The sequence below is a fragment of the Prunus avium genome, chromosome 1, assembly GCF_965620075.1.
Source record: "Prunus avium chromosome 1, drPruAviu1.hap1.1, whole genome shotgun sequence".
Lineage (NCBI taxonomy): Eukaryota > Viridiplantae > Streptophyta > Magnoliopsida > Rosales > Rosaceae > Prunus > Prunus avium.
In genome coordinates this window covers 35,996,566-36,009,791 of record NC_142284.1, presented here as the reverse complement: position 1 = coordinate 36,009,791, position 13,226 = coordinate 35,996,566, and positions in this window count along the sequence as shown.

Genomic DNA, 13,226 nt, shown 5'->3' with positions numbered 1-13,226 from the left:
CAACTTTCATGAAGAATGTGGCCTCATCCGAGCTATGTAGGTTGCTGAAACAAAGCTTGCAATATGACCTACGAAACTGGGCTGGCAGGGGACTGTAGCCAAAATTGAGTTTGTCTTTAAGCTCTTCATCCATTCATCCAAATTAGGCCCTAACATGCTTGAATTGCATGAATTATGCTCTCTAAAGCCATCATTATTACCTAAAGCTCAATGAACTGAAAGATAAACACAAAAAGGATTAAAAGCACAAGTTTAACTCAAAAACATAACCAAATCATAAGCTAGAAGGGTACAAAATGATATACAATTATGAACCGATCAAATACCCCCAAACCTAGATTTTGCTAGTCCTCGAGCAAAACAACACAAAACAAAACAAGAAGTTAACTAGACCACTTTCGTAGGTAACTCGATTGCATTGAGCGAATGCAACAAGCCTTTAAACCTCTAGGCATCCCTAGTAGGAGGAGTTGTGTCTCCTGAGGGTTTAACAGATACGATACCCACAAACGTTTTACTGACTCTGTAAAACAAGGTAATTAGAAAACTTAAAAGATTGTTAGTCCTTAAGCAAAATAAAAAAACAAAAAAAAAAAAAAAAAAAAAAAATTACATTAACAAAAACAAAACAAAACAAAACAAAAAAAATTACAAAAATAAAAAGAACTCAAAACAATCTTTCCGAACATTTTCTGAAGAGAAATGACTCATGCACATGACTCAAAAGTTTTAACAATAAAAGCTCAATTTTAAACATTATTCACAAAGCGGCAAAGTTCAAAACATAATATGCTCAAAGTGTGGTAGTGTGATAGCCAAATGCAACAAATTCCCCAATCTTAGTTTTCACACAATTTCAAAAATCATACAAAGCACAAGTTCAACTTCAAATCTCACCAAAGTTGTCCTCTCACAAATGAATCACTCGGAAGAGGGCTATAATGCAACACTCAGTTATAAACATGAGATTAGAGTTAAACCATAAAGACTTAACTCGAAATAGAAAGATGAAGAACTTGCATTAATATGATCTCAAGAAGGATGCCAAACACTTAAAAGTAGAAAAATGAATGCAATTCAACCACATGACATTTAAGATCAATTTAGGTCTTTAACATAGGTTGAAATGGGGCCAAGGGTGTAAGGTGAGTAAGAAATGAAAGGTATGGATAAAACAAAGTCCAAGGAACTCAAAATATAAGAGCATAAAACAATTGTTTGCAAGACTTCGAATCATCACGATTAGATTTTTTCTTTTACACGATCAAAACTCCTTATACCTTCATTTACAATTATTCATACTCCTTTCCTTGAATTGAACAAACACCAATTTATTTAGAAGGCCCAAAAATGAAACCCAAAAATGAAATTTCATTCAACCACCACTTAATCACAATTTTTCTCTTTTCTTTTCTTTTCTTTCACCAATTGAGTGAATTTTTTTTTTATGTAATATCCCTTCCCAAACTTAGCATGAAAAACACATCCGAATTAGAGCTCATGAATTCCTTAGAAAGGTAAATATTTGTTTTTCGGGCTAAGGCGAGGAAATATAATTGGTAAAATGAAAGAAAAGGTTTACATGTAGGCTCAAAATGGTAAACAATGGAAAATCATGCTTAAGCATGCATAAGGTTAGCTTGAAAGGCACAAACGATCCAAAGAAGGCCTTAATATCACTTCTTAAAATGTCATGAAGTCAAATTGCATAAGAATGAATGACTTTTAAGTGTTCAACCAAATCAATGAATAATGAGATCAAACAACAACTTTGATGACAAGAAAATAAGAGTATGTGTATAACACTCATGAAATGAAGCACAAGGCTCAAAAGCTCACATTATATGGTTATATAAGTCTAATTTATGCTTGATACAATTCTTTAGATCATGCAAATCCTTTAATTGGAAAATTATGAAACAAATGGCAAGTGCAAAGAAGGTTTCGAACATGTCATGCTAGAACGATGCCAAATTAATTAATTAATTAATTATTATTTTTTACAATAAAAATTTACAAGGAAAAAAATAAATAATAAATAAAATTCAATTTTTTATTTAAGTCATGCAACATTTATCACAATCCCATCAAATGTGTTCAGAAAGTGACTAAACAAAACAAGATTCAAAACAAGAAAGAAATTTAAATTTTTTTAAATTTTTTTTTTAAGAAAAACCAAGTTTACTTGCTAAACTCCAATACCCCCAAACCTAGAAATGAGCATTGTCCTCAATGTTTAAAAATTAGCCACAAACAATGTCATAACAACAAATGAAAGGTATTAAAGCAAATAAATAAAAAATCACAAAATCACAAAAGAAAACAAAAACAAAATAATTATAAAATAAAAATTACAACACAAACAAACAAACAAACAAAAAAAATGAAACAGTAAACCCTAATCACACAATTCCGAAACCCAAAAAAATTTTGAAGCCCAAAGCCCACAATTTCGAAACACAAACCACGGTGAATTTAACCCACTTTGAAACCCAAACTAAAGTGAAACCCGACCCACAATTTGTTTTCATTTCCAGCTTTTTATTATTATTTAGTTTTGTAAAAACAAACTATCGAACCATGAATAGCAACACAAAGAGCGGGATTTTAACATGGGTCATGATGTCTCGGTTCAGTGTAAGGGACCAACAGACAGGGTGAGACACGTGTCGACACATAGAGGCGCCGCAGACTCCACAAGCAAAAATTACGGGCTCATGGAAAGGCGCGAAGACTTTACTGAACGCGTTCGTTCAGAAAAGACACGTCGTGATAAATGAGTTGGGTATGGTTGGAAGGCGAGAAGGTTGTGGGACTCAAGGAATGCTGGAGATTCAGAAAATGCTCAGATGCTGCAATGGCTAGGGTTTGTCAAAGACTAAGTCTATAAGAAAGGGTGAAAAAAAAAACGCAAACTCAGAAACACACAAAAGAGAAAAGAAAGAAAGAAAGAAAAGAGAGTGAGAAATCAAATGGCCTCTAACTACCCATTTTCGTTGGATCTCAACCTAGCTCCACCGACTCAGACACGAGGCCAAGCAGCGGCACCAGTATGGATGCCCTACTTTGCTTCCGCACGGGGGCCTGTGATAGTAACTGACTCAATACTCCTGGACAACGATGTTGCCATTGGAGTAGGCAGAAATCTGGTGACTCCTAAAGATATACGTGTTCTGGGGACAAGGGATGACAACCGGGTCGTGAGCGATGCCCTGGCACTGAGCGTGCAGAGTACGGCAACAGTCGCAAGTTTGGGTCATCGCCTACTTGCGAAGTCCCATGAGGTAGAGGTGCTGAAAGGTCAGTTGGCGGCGGAGCGAAGTATGGTTGAGGAGTGTCAGACTGCTATAAAAAGCTTGAAAAGGGAGAGGTCAAGGATAGTGGAGGTGAATCGACACCAGCTAGAAGTATTGCGGGACGAGAATAGAAACCTATCAAAGATGGTAGAGTTGTACTCTCGCGACATGCGAAAACAGCTGGAAGACCTAGACAGACCGGGTAAACGCAAACAAGCAGATCGCGAGAGTAGTTACGCTCAAGCTAAGATTGCGATCTTTGGGAGCTCAAGTGATGAGCCCCAAGAAGCTGTGCGTGAAGCCCCGGAAGAGGACAGCCAGAGGGCCAAACTCAAAGCTCCAATGGTCGAGACACCAAGCACCGAGAAGAAATGATTTCCTACTGCATTATTGTTGTTTTTATTTTATTTTGTTGTTTTTGTATTTTCGTTATTTTGTTTTGAAAATAAAATAGTAAAGTTGCAGAAGAAAAAAAAAAAAAAAAAAACGGAAAAGAAAGCACACTTCCCAAACTTAAATCAAATAAAGACGACAAACGGAAAAGAAAGCACAGTTCCCTAACTAAAATAAAATAAAGATGACAGCCGAAAGGAAAAAGCAAAAACACAAAGCTCTAGAAAATGAAAGTAACGGGCAAAAACATAAAACACCAGAAAACACGGAAAAAAGAAAAGTAAAGTGAAAGTAAAGGTGCTCCCCCTTGAAGCGATTAGGTCGAGCATGCCCGGGAAATCCGAAATGGTGTTGGCTTTCTCTCATCAGCGTATGTCTATTTAAACCACACCTCTGCAAGCGGATGATACCCAGCATTTCTTCCTGCAAACTCAAGGAAAAACATCAAAAAATTCAGAAGCAAAACAAATGGCATCCTCATGCACTCACCTTGATGATCTCAACCTTGAGCTCTCACTTGCACCACCGAATGCCCAGACAAGGGCTCCTCCAAACACTGTCTTTCCAAACTCTACATATCATCACGGCACGGCCTCAAACTTTGCTGAGGCAATACCGAACTTTTCTGAGGCAATGCCGAACAGAGCAGCGCTGCTGGGAGGCATGATTGGCAGCAAGCTCACACCGACAGATCATCTGCATGTGGCACAGAGGTCTGACAAGGCAGCGGTGGAGGAGTCCCACAATTTAACTGTGCTCCATGCGGTCTCCGCTACCAATTTGGGCATGCGCCTACTAGCGAGGACAAGGGAGTGTGCCGCGATGAGCGAGGAAATAGCTTCCTTGAAGGCTATGGTGGCGGACTTGCAGAAGCGGCTCTACTGTGCCAATCAGCACGTGGAAGCACTGCAGAGGAAAAATGAGGACCATGTCGAGCTGCTGCAGATTCTGCAAGTAAGAGAAAATAGAGGCAAGCCATGATGATGATGAAGATGAAGAAGAAGAAGAAGAAGAAGAAGAAGAAGTTTTTTTTTTGTTTTTTTTTGTTTTTTTTTGTTTTTTTTGTTTTTTTTTTTGTTTTTGTTTTTAATGCAGCGTTTGAAATAAAAATGTGTTTTAACACTCAGAAATAAACTAACTAACCATACCACGTAAATAAATAAATAAACTAACTTAACAAAACAAAAACAAAGACTATACAGAAAAGAAAACAAAGAAAATAAATAAATAAATAAAACTTAATTTAAAAACACACGAATATACAAGCACTCACGGATGACCAATTAAGGGCCTTAGAAAACACAGCCAGGGGATCCGGGAAGGTTGGAGGGGTCACAATGGTCCCGCTTAAAACCCAAACTTCTTAGACACCGAAGGTGTCGCCTAAAGAACTCCTAGACACTGTATTAACAGAAGTGCTCACTGGGGTTACCATAAGTCGGCTCATATGAAAAATAAATTTTTTTTTTTAAATTTTTAAAAAAATATATTCTCGTAAGAAAAAGAAACAAAAACAAATTAAGATAACATGAAACAACAAACCATAAACGAAAATGAACTAAGTACTCTAAACAAACTCAAACAAACGATATAAATTATTGTACTAAAAGAAACAAACCAAGAAACCAAAGAAAAAAAAAACAAACAGCACTTTCTATCACCTATTTATCACCATTTGGACAGATTCGTTTCTATGTTTTTCAGCTTCGACCTCTGTTCAGTTTTTAGGCTATAACGTTCCAACCGTAAGTCCAAATTTTACGTTCTTTATATGGTTGGATTCAGCATAGAAAAACAAAGAACTCAACGCGATCCAAAAGGCAAAAACAACTACGAAAATAAACAGAATTCAAAGAAGAGAAAGGATTGAAATGCTCCCCCTTGAAGCGATTAGGTCGAGCATGGATGCACTTGGAGGTCGCGACTTCTCCCACTGCTCCACACTTCCCATTCTTATGATTGAGGTTGCCATCTCTCTCCATTTATTATTGAGCTATAATAAATTGCTAAAACAAACATAGAAAACTTGAAACGGAATTAAAGGATTACGAAATATAAAAAAAAAACTAAAAATGAAAGGGAAAAATCAACACAAGTCCAATTCCATGCTTCAAAGCAACAAGCACCAATGGGTTGTGTAAGCTGGGACTTAAACCCAGTTCTCTTGCTTGTTGGGCAATTGTCCTTTTCTGTTGGACTACAAACACAACTGGTCCATTAACGTCATTAACTTTAAAACAAGAAATTGTCTAGAAAAACATGAAAATGAAAAATAAAAATAAAACAAGTAGGGAAAAGAAATAGAACCAAACTATGTTGCCAATCCCCGGCAACGGCGCCAAAAACTTGTTGCGTCGATACAGCTGCACCAAAATGGATTCAGTTGCATCCTCAACTTGTGATACTCGCAAGTGCACGAACCGTTGGTAGTTTAGCGTATGTAAGTGCGAGGTCGATTCCACAGGGATTGGTGATTGAATGATCCAATTTAGTTTCCCTACACAAAATAGAAACAAAAACAAAGAACATGAAAGAAGGAAGAAAATAAGAAAGTAACTCAAGCAAATAAATTCCCAAGTTCAATTAGATTAATGGATTGGTTCTAGCTAAAGTATGATTAAGCCATGGTGTGTGGTCATAACCTTGTGTTCCTAATTCCCTAATTTGATCATTTGTTGTCTAACCTAAAATTAAGCATTAGGAACCCATTAAGCATAGAAGAACAATTTAAACAACCAAGCATGTATCTAATCCCTGTTGTCGAATGTCCATACATACTCTTCCTATTCATAGTTCAATTCGAATTAAAGCATGGTGTCTACTTTTAATTCAAACCAAGATAGCTAACATGCAAGCCTAAATGGTGATCAATCATTCAAACTAGCATATCAACTTATAAGCATAATGAATAAGAACAAAAACCATAATTGAAACTTGGAAACTAATCAAACTTGAAACTAAAGAAAATAATTTACATAATGAAAAGTAAAGTGGAACTAAGAAAAACTTAAGGAAAATTTCAACACAAAAGATTTCATTACAACAATTGAAAACTAGAAAGAGAAACTAAGAGAATTTGAGGGAGAGAAGGGAAGGGAGCTCTAGAGAAGTGTTTGAGAGCTCCCCCCCTTGGGGTGTGTTTACAAGCTTGGGAAACCTCACTATATATAGGCCTAAGGAAGCTGAAAATCTGAATTAAGTATGGCTAATGCATACAACACTTGTTTTATAAAATCTGAAATGGTTGATGCACTTCACTAATGCATACAACACTTCCATTATAAAATCTGAAATGGTTGATGCACTTCACTAATAAATCCCACCAGCAGCCCTAGCTCATCTTCATGTCACCATGACCAAGCTTCCAACCAGAAATAATAGCTCATCCTGAGGTCAGCATGACCAGCAACTTCAAGGGCTTACGAATTGGGCTTCCCTTAAGCAAATTAAGACTTTAAGCACTCAAACTTGAAGTTCAGAATGTCTTCTTTCCAGCCATATATCATTTGGGCCAATCCAAGGTCGGAGGAGGAAGTTATGGCCAAAACAAATTTCTAACTCATTTTGCGCGCTGATAAAATCCATCCTGAGCATGGCTCTGTGTTTGCTAGGTAACAGACTCCATATTTATCCAATGGGGCTGAATTTTGGATATGTTATATTACACACCCATTGGAACAACTTTCATGAAGAATGTGGCCTCATCCGAGCTATGTAGGTTGCTGAAACAAAGCTTGCAATATGACCTACGAAACTGGGCTGGCAGGGGACTGTAGCCAAAATTGAGTTTGTCTTTAAGCTCTTCATCCATTCATCCAAATTAGGCCCTAACATGCTTGAATTGCATGAATTATGCTCTCTAAAGCCATCATTATTACCTAAAGCTCAATGAACTGAAAGATAAACACAAAAAGGATTAAAAGCACAAGTTTAACTCAAAAACATAACCAAATCATAAGCTAGAAGGGTACAAAATGATATACAATTATGAACCGATCAATACGCTATACTACCGAACGGCTCGTGCACTTGCGAGTATCACAAGTTGAGGATGCAGCTTAATCCATTTTGGTGAAGCTGAAATCCACACAACAATACGTGAGTCTCCTAATTAATCAAGGAGATTTATTTCCTTAATTAATTAAGGGATTTACTTTTGTAAAACCAGGCCCTAAGCTCTAAAAGCCTACATAGAGGGGGGGAGGGGGGTGAAGTAGGCGAGAAGAAAAAGACTACCCTTTTTAAATTAAACTTTTTCAAAAGCACACAAGCACAAACACAAACAATTTCGTGGTTAATAAATTAAAACTAGTAACAGCGGAATGTAAATAACACACGATAATTGTTGACCCAGAAAACCCAACAGGGTGAAAAACTGGGGGCACCAAGCCATGAGAGATCCAATCTGCTCAATTAAGAAATACAAGAAAAACGAAAGAAGACTTAGCTTGTTTGTACAATATCTGGCCAAGCACTCCCCAAGTGCCCAAGGCTCCGAACAATCAGCATCGGCTACCGATGGTATTGTCTCAAAGCAGCAAAAGGTCGCCACAGGCCCAGCACAGCCTACAATCGGTATTCCCTACCGATTCTGCAGAGTCAACCTCAAAGCACCCGCCCGAAATATCTAAGGACTCGTGTCAACCTCATAGGGCCCTCCCACGAGTCCCACATCGAAATTAAGTACTAAGAGCATACAAGATGCCCTCTATAAATAGGCTCCTTCACTACAATACAGGGGTAAGACTTTTCAGCTTGACTTTTATACTTTTATATGGTCAACAACAAGAGCTCTTTGAAACAATCTTATTTTAGCATCGGAGGGTCTTAGGCTGGTTCCACACCGGTTCCATAGACCTCACGAGCTTCGTCTTCCTTCTATTCAAGATCAGCATCCAAGAACAGGAAGGATCTCCATCTAACACTCAATCGATCTACAGGATTGTCCACATCTCTTGTAAGTTGCACTCATCTCTATCTGTTCAGTTTTAGTGCCAACAATATCTGTCCTCAATAGTGTAACTAAAGCACTAGAAGACCCTAAATGGAAAGAAGCCATGAATGAAGCACTAGAAGAAATGCGAGCTCTCCAAAAGAATGGCACATGGGAACTCGTGTCATTACCTCATGGAAAGAAGACAGTGGGATGTAGGTGGATTTATACTGTGAAACTCAAAGCAGATGGATCTATTAAAAGATATAAAGCTAGATTGGTGGTGAAGAGGTACACACAAAGATATGGGATAGACTACCAAGAGACCTTTGCCCCAGTAGCCAAGATTAAAACTATCAGAGTCCTTCTGTATCTAGCAGCAAATCTCGATTGGCCATTATATCAGTTTGATGTAAAAAATGCATTCTTGCATGGATACTTTAAAGAAAAAGTATATATGGACTTACCACCAGGATGTAACTTAGCTTGTGACAAGAAGAATCAAGTTTGCAAGCTCAGAAAGTCATTGTATGGGTTAAAGCAATCTCCCAGGGCATGATTTGGCAGATTCACTAAAGCCATGAAGAATTTTGGATATATACAGAGTAATGCATATCACACTTTGTTCTTGAAGCGTGATGGAAGAAGACTTACTGCATTGATTGTTTATGTGGATGACATAGTCGTAACTGGAAACGACATAGGAGATCAACTGAAACTACAGAAGTATTTGTCTTAGGATTTTGAGATGAAGGATTTAGGTGATCTGAAGTACTTTCTCGGAATTGAAGTAGCAAGGTCCACAACTATATTTCTGTCTCAAAGGAAGTATGTATTGGATTTACTCACTGAAATAGGAATGCTTGGATGCAAGCCTGCTGACACATCCATTGAGATGAATCATAAGTTGTGTGAAAACATGGATCAAGAACCAACCAATAAGGAACAGTACCAACGCCTTGTTGGAAGGTTAATATATTTTGCCCACACAAGACCAAATATTGCATATACTATGAGTGTGGTTAGTCAGTTTATGCATTCACCCAGTGTGTCTCATAAGAATGCAATTGATCGAATCTTAAGATACTTAAAGTCAACCCCTCAGAAAAGATTAATGTTCTAAAAAATTGGAGATCTTGAAATTGTTGGATATATAGATGCTGATTGGGCTGGCTCCATTACTGATAGACGCTCTACTTCATGTTACTTTACTTTTGTGGGAGGTAACCTAGTCACTTGGTGAAAAACAAAATGTGGTTTCTCGGTCTAGTGCAGAAGTAGAGTATCGAGGAATGGCTCACGGAGTTTGTTAATACCACTTTGCAAAACCCAAGGGAAGGTGTCATATTAGTGTAGCTCGGAAGTCCGAGTGTCGTATCCATAGAGAGCAGTGTAAAGAAAATAACAGAGATGAAAAAGAACAAGTTGATTGAGAGGTAGATTTATGCAAGATTTGATTTAAAGAAAAATTAATTGATTAAAATACTAAGGCATTGGGGTTCCACTTTTAACATAAGCATGCAACTCTTAGTAATTTGATCCACAAAATATTTTCCAATGTCTTTGTTCAAAATAATTAAGCTCTTTTTAATTTCCTTTAGAAGTATTCTAAGCATAACTTGTACCATTGGCAACAAACCATCAAAAAATAATCTTCGTCAAAATTCTATTAATCTTTAGTAATTCTCTTCTCTTTTAAAAGCATGAAAGTTTTTACTACACAATGGGAAAAACATGATTGAACCCATGAAATAGATTATCAAACATTCATCAATTAATTAAAAAGAGAAAACTACAAATTCCATTTGAACAAAAACTACAAAATCACATTAAAGCTTAAGTTTGGATCAAACTAATAAAAATTACATACTCATATTAAAAGCTTTCCCCCTAGCCTTAGCTAGGGAGTTAGTTCCCCATAAAATAAAACTAAAACAGAAATTTAGAACAGGAAGAATTGGAGGAAGGAGAGAAAGCTCAAGAGTTGTGGAGCTTGGTGTGTTTGAATGCTGTGGAGGATCTCTCTATTTGTAGGAGAAGCTCATGTTGCAACCTTGCAATATGTCTTGAATAAATTTTTATCCCATCATGCCATTCCCGTAGCTTTCTTCTTCTTTAATTCTTCAATTGATGCCCCACTTCCATTGTTTATTGCCATCATGATTTCATTTCCTTATCTCTTTCCTTTTATTCCTCACTTTCTCATTCTTTATATTTCCTTTTTTTTTTTTGATAAACTCTTTATATTTCCTTTTGGTTGGCCGGGCAATACCCAATTTTCCTTTGCTATTCTTTTCCTTTGGTGGCCAACCATCTCTCTCTTTGCATTCCTTTGGCATGTGCAAACCTCCAAAAGGTAGTCTTTCATCATCATGTTGCCAACCCACGTGAATGCCCATGGCATGTTTATTGTGCATAGTCCAAGTTGATTAAGCCATCCTTGTAACAACAACACCTCATATGTGACATACCCATGTATCAAAGCAATTAGTCCAAAATTAAACAAATAAGATACTAACAAATATCATTTAAGGGATATTACATGTAATAATTATGTGCTTATCAGAGTTTGTGAATTACTATAGCTCAAAAGACTATTGACAGAATTGGGCTTCAAGCCAAAAAAGCAAATGGAGTTACATTGTGATAACAAGTCAGCTATCGATATTGCCCATAATCCAGTTCAACATGATCGAACCAAACATGTTGAGGTGGATAGACATTTTATCAAAGAAAAAAATTGAGAAGAAGATCATAGGCCTACCATTCGTAAAATCAGAAGATCAACTGGCAGATATCTTAACCAAAACTGTTTGTGGCAAAGTATTTCATGACTCACTTACTGAGTTAGGCATTGGTGATGTATATGCACCAACTTGAGGAGGAGTGTTGACGTGAGTCTCCTAATTAATCAAGGAGATTTATTTCCTTGATTAATTAAGAGATTTACTTTTCTATTTTATATAGTTGTCAAATCATTGATTACTATATAATCAGGAGATACTATCCTAATTAGGAGATACTATCCTATTTTATATAATTAGGAGATACTATTCTAATTGATTACTATATCTACTTCCTTGTAAAGCACTCATGTAAACTCTTATATATACCTCCTTATGGAGAAGAATAAAAGCTAACCCAAAGTATTCAAACCATATTCATATTTTAGCATCCCCCTCTCCCTTTGGTGATTTCGTATCAACAAGTTCACAGGTAAGCTTCGGTGTTACCTCTTTGCTGAATTTTGCCTTCAATTTTTGGCTAAGTAATTTTCCTTTTTAATATGTTTGGTTCAATTGCTGCTCGTGATCTTGATGATCTTCGTGAGAATTGCTCCTCAGAAGGGTGTATTCAATTAGGATTTTAATTGATTATTTTGAAGTTTTGTCCAGTGATATTCAATTAAGATTTTTAAATAATGAATAAATATTTGGTGGTATTCAATTAGGATTTTAAAATAAATTGTTTTGAAGCTTAAAAATTCAGTAGTATTCAATTATGATTTTTAAGTACTGAATACAAGTCCGATGGTATTCAAAAGCTTATTGATTTTGAAGTATTTCATTAAATGATGTTTTGTGTGAAACTTTTGAGTAAGTGATATAAATACCAAGCACCATAAAAAACCTCATCCTCTTATGCCTGATTCTCACTTCTTTCTATTTTTCTATTTTCTTTCTATCTCTTCTCTGTTTTTCTTTTATGTGAGACCTTGCAACCTTTGTGTTGCTGCCACTCCCCAGCAATCCATGGCCAAACCCCGTCAAAACCTTGTTTCTGAACAATTGAGGTGACCAATGCGAAACGAACGCCCTGAGTTGGGGTGGAAGGAACCAACGAGATGACGAACAGCCCCCGTTTGTGCAAAAGACGAACGATGGGGGAGATGGTCCTTCCAAATTGATTACATTACTTGAATGAAAACAACAATAAGAAATATGAATAATTATTGAATTACTTTGTGGAGCATAGAGAAAAAGGTGAACCTCCTACGGAAGGAGATGAAGAGAGCGATCTGGGTATATGAGACAGTGGGGTATCATGCCCACCAAGTGTTCGATATAATTCCCCAACCAAGATATCGACATTGGTTCAGTGAGCTTTATTAATGTTCTTGATTAATAACAGAAAACAAGATGGGCTCCCATATTCAAGCCTATTTCCATATTTCACTGTCAAATTTCTGAGGAAACCCCTCAATGAAAACATATCATTTTTGTTTCCTCTCTTTTTTTTAAAAAAAAATTTCCTCTTTTTTTTATTTTTTTTAAATGTTCCTTTTTCTTTTCTTATTTGGTTATTTATCCATGTGGCATAATTAATCAATGTTACATGATTTTGTTTCATATGAAATCTTCTAGATAGCAAATCTTTTGATTCTTTGGAGAATACAAAAAAGTCCTATGTGAATTTGTTGCTTCGATTCAGCTGCACCAAAATGGTTTCAACTGCATCCTCAACTTGTGATACTCGCAAGTGCACGAGCCGTTTGGTAGTATAGCATATGTAAGTGCGAGGTCGATCCCACGAGGATTGGTGATTGAATGATCCAATTTGTTTCCCCTACACAAAATAGAAATGAAAAAAAGAAAATAAATTAA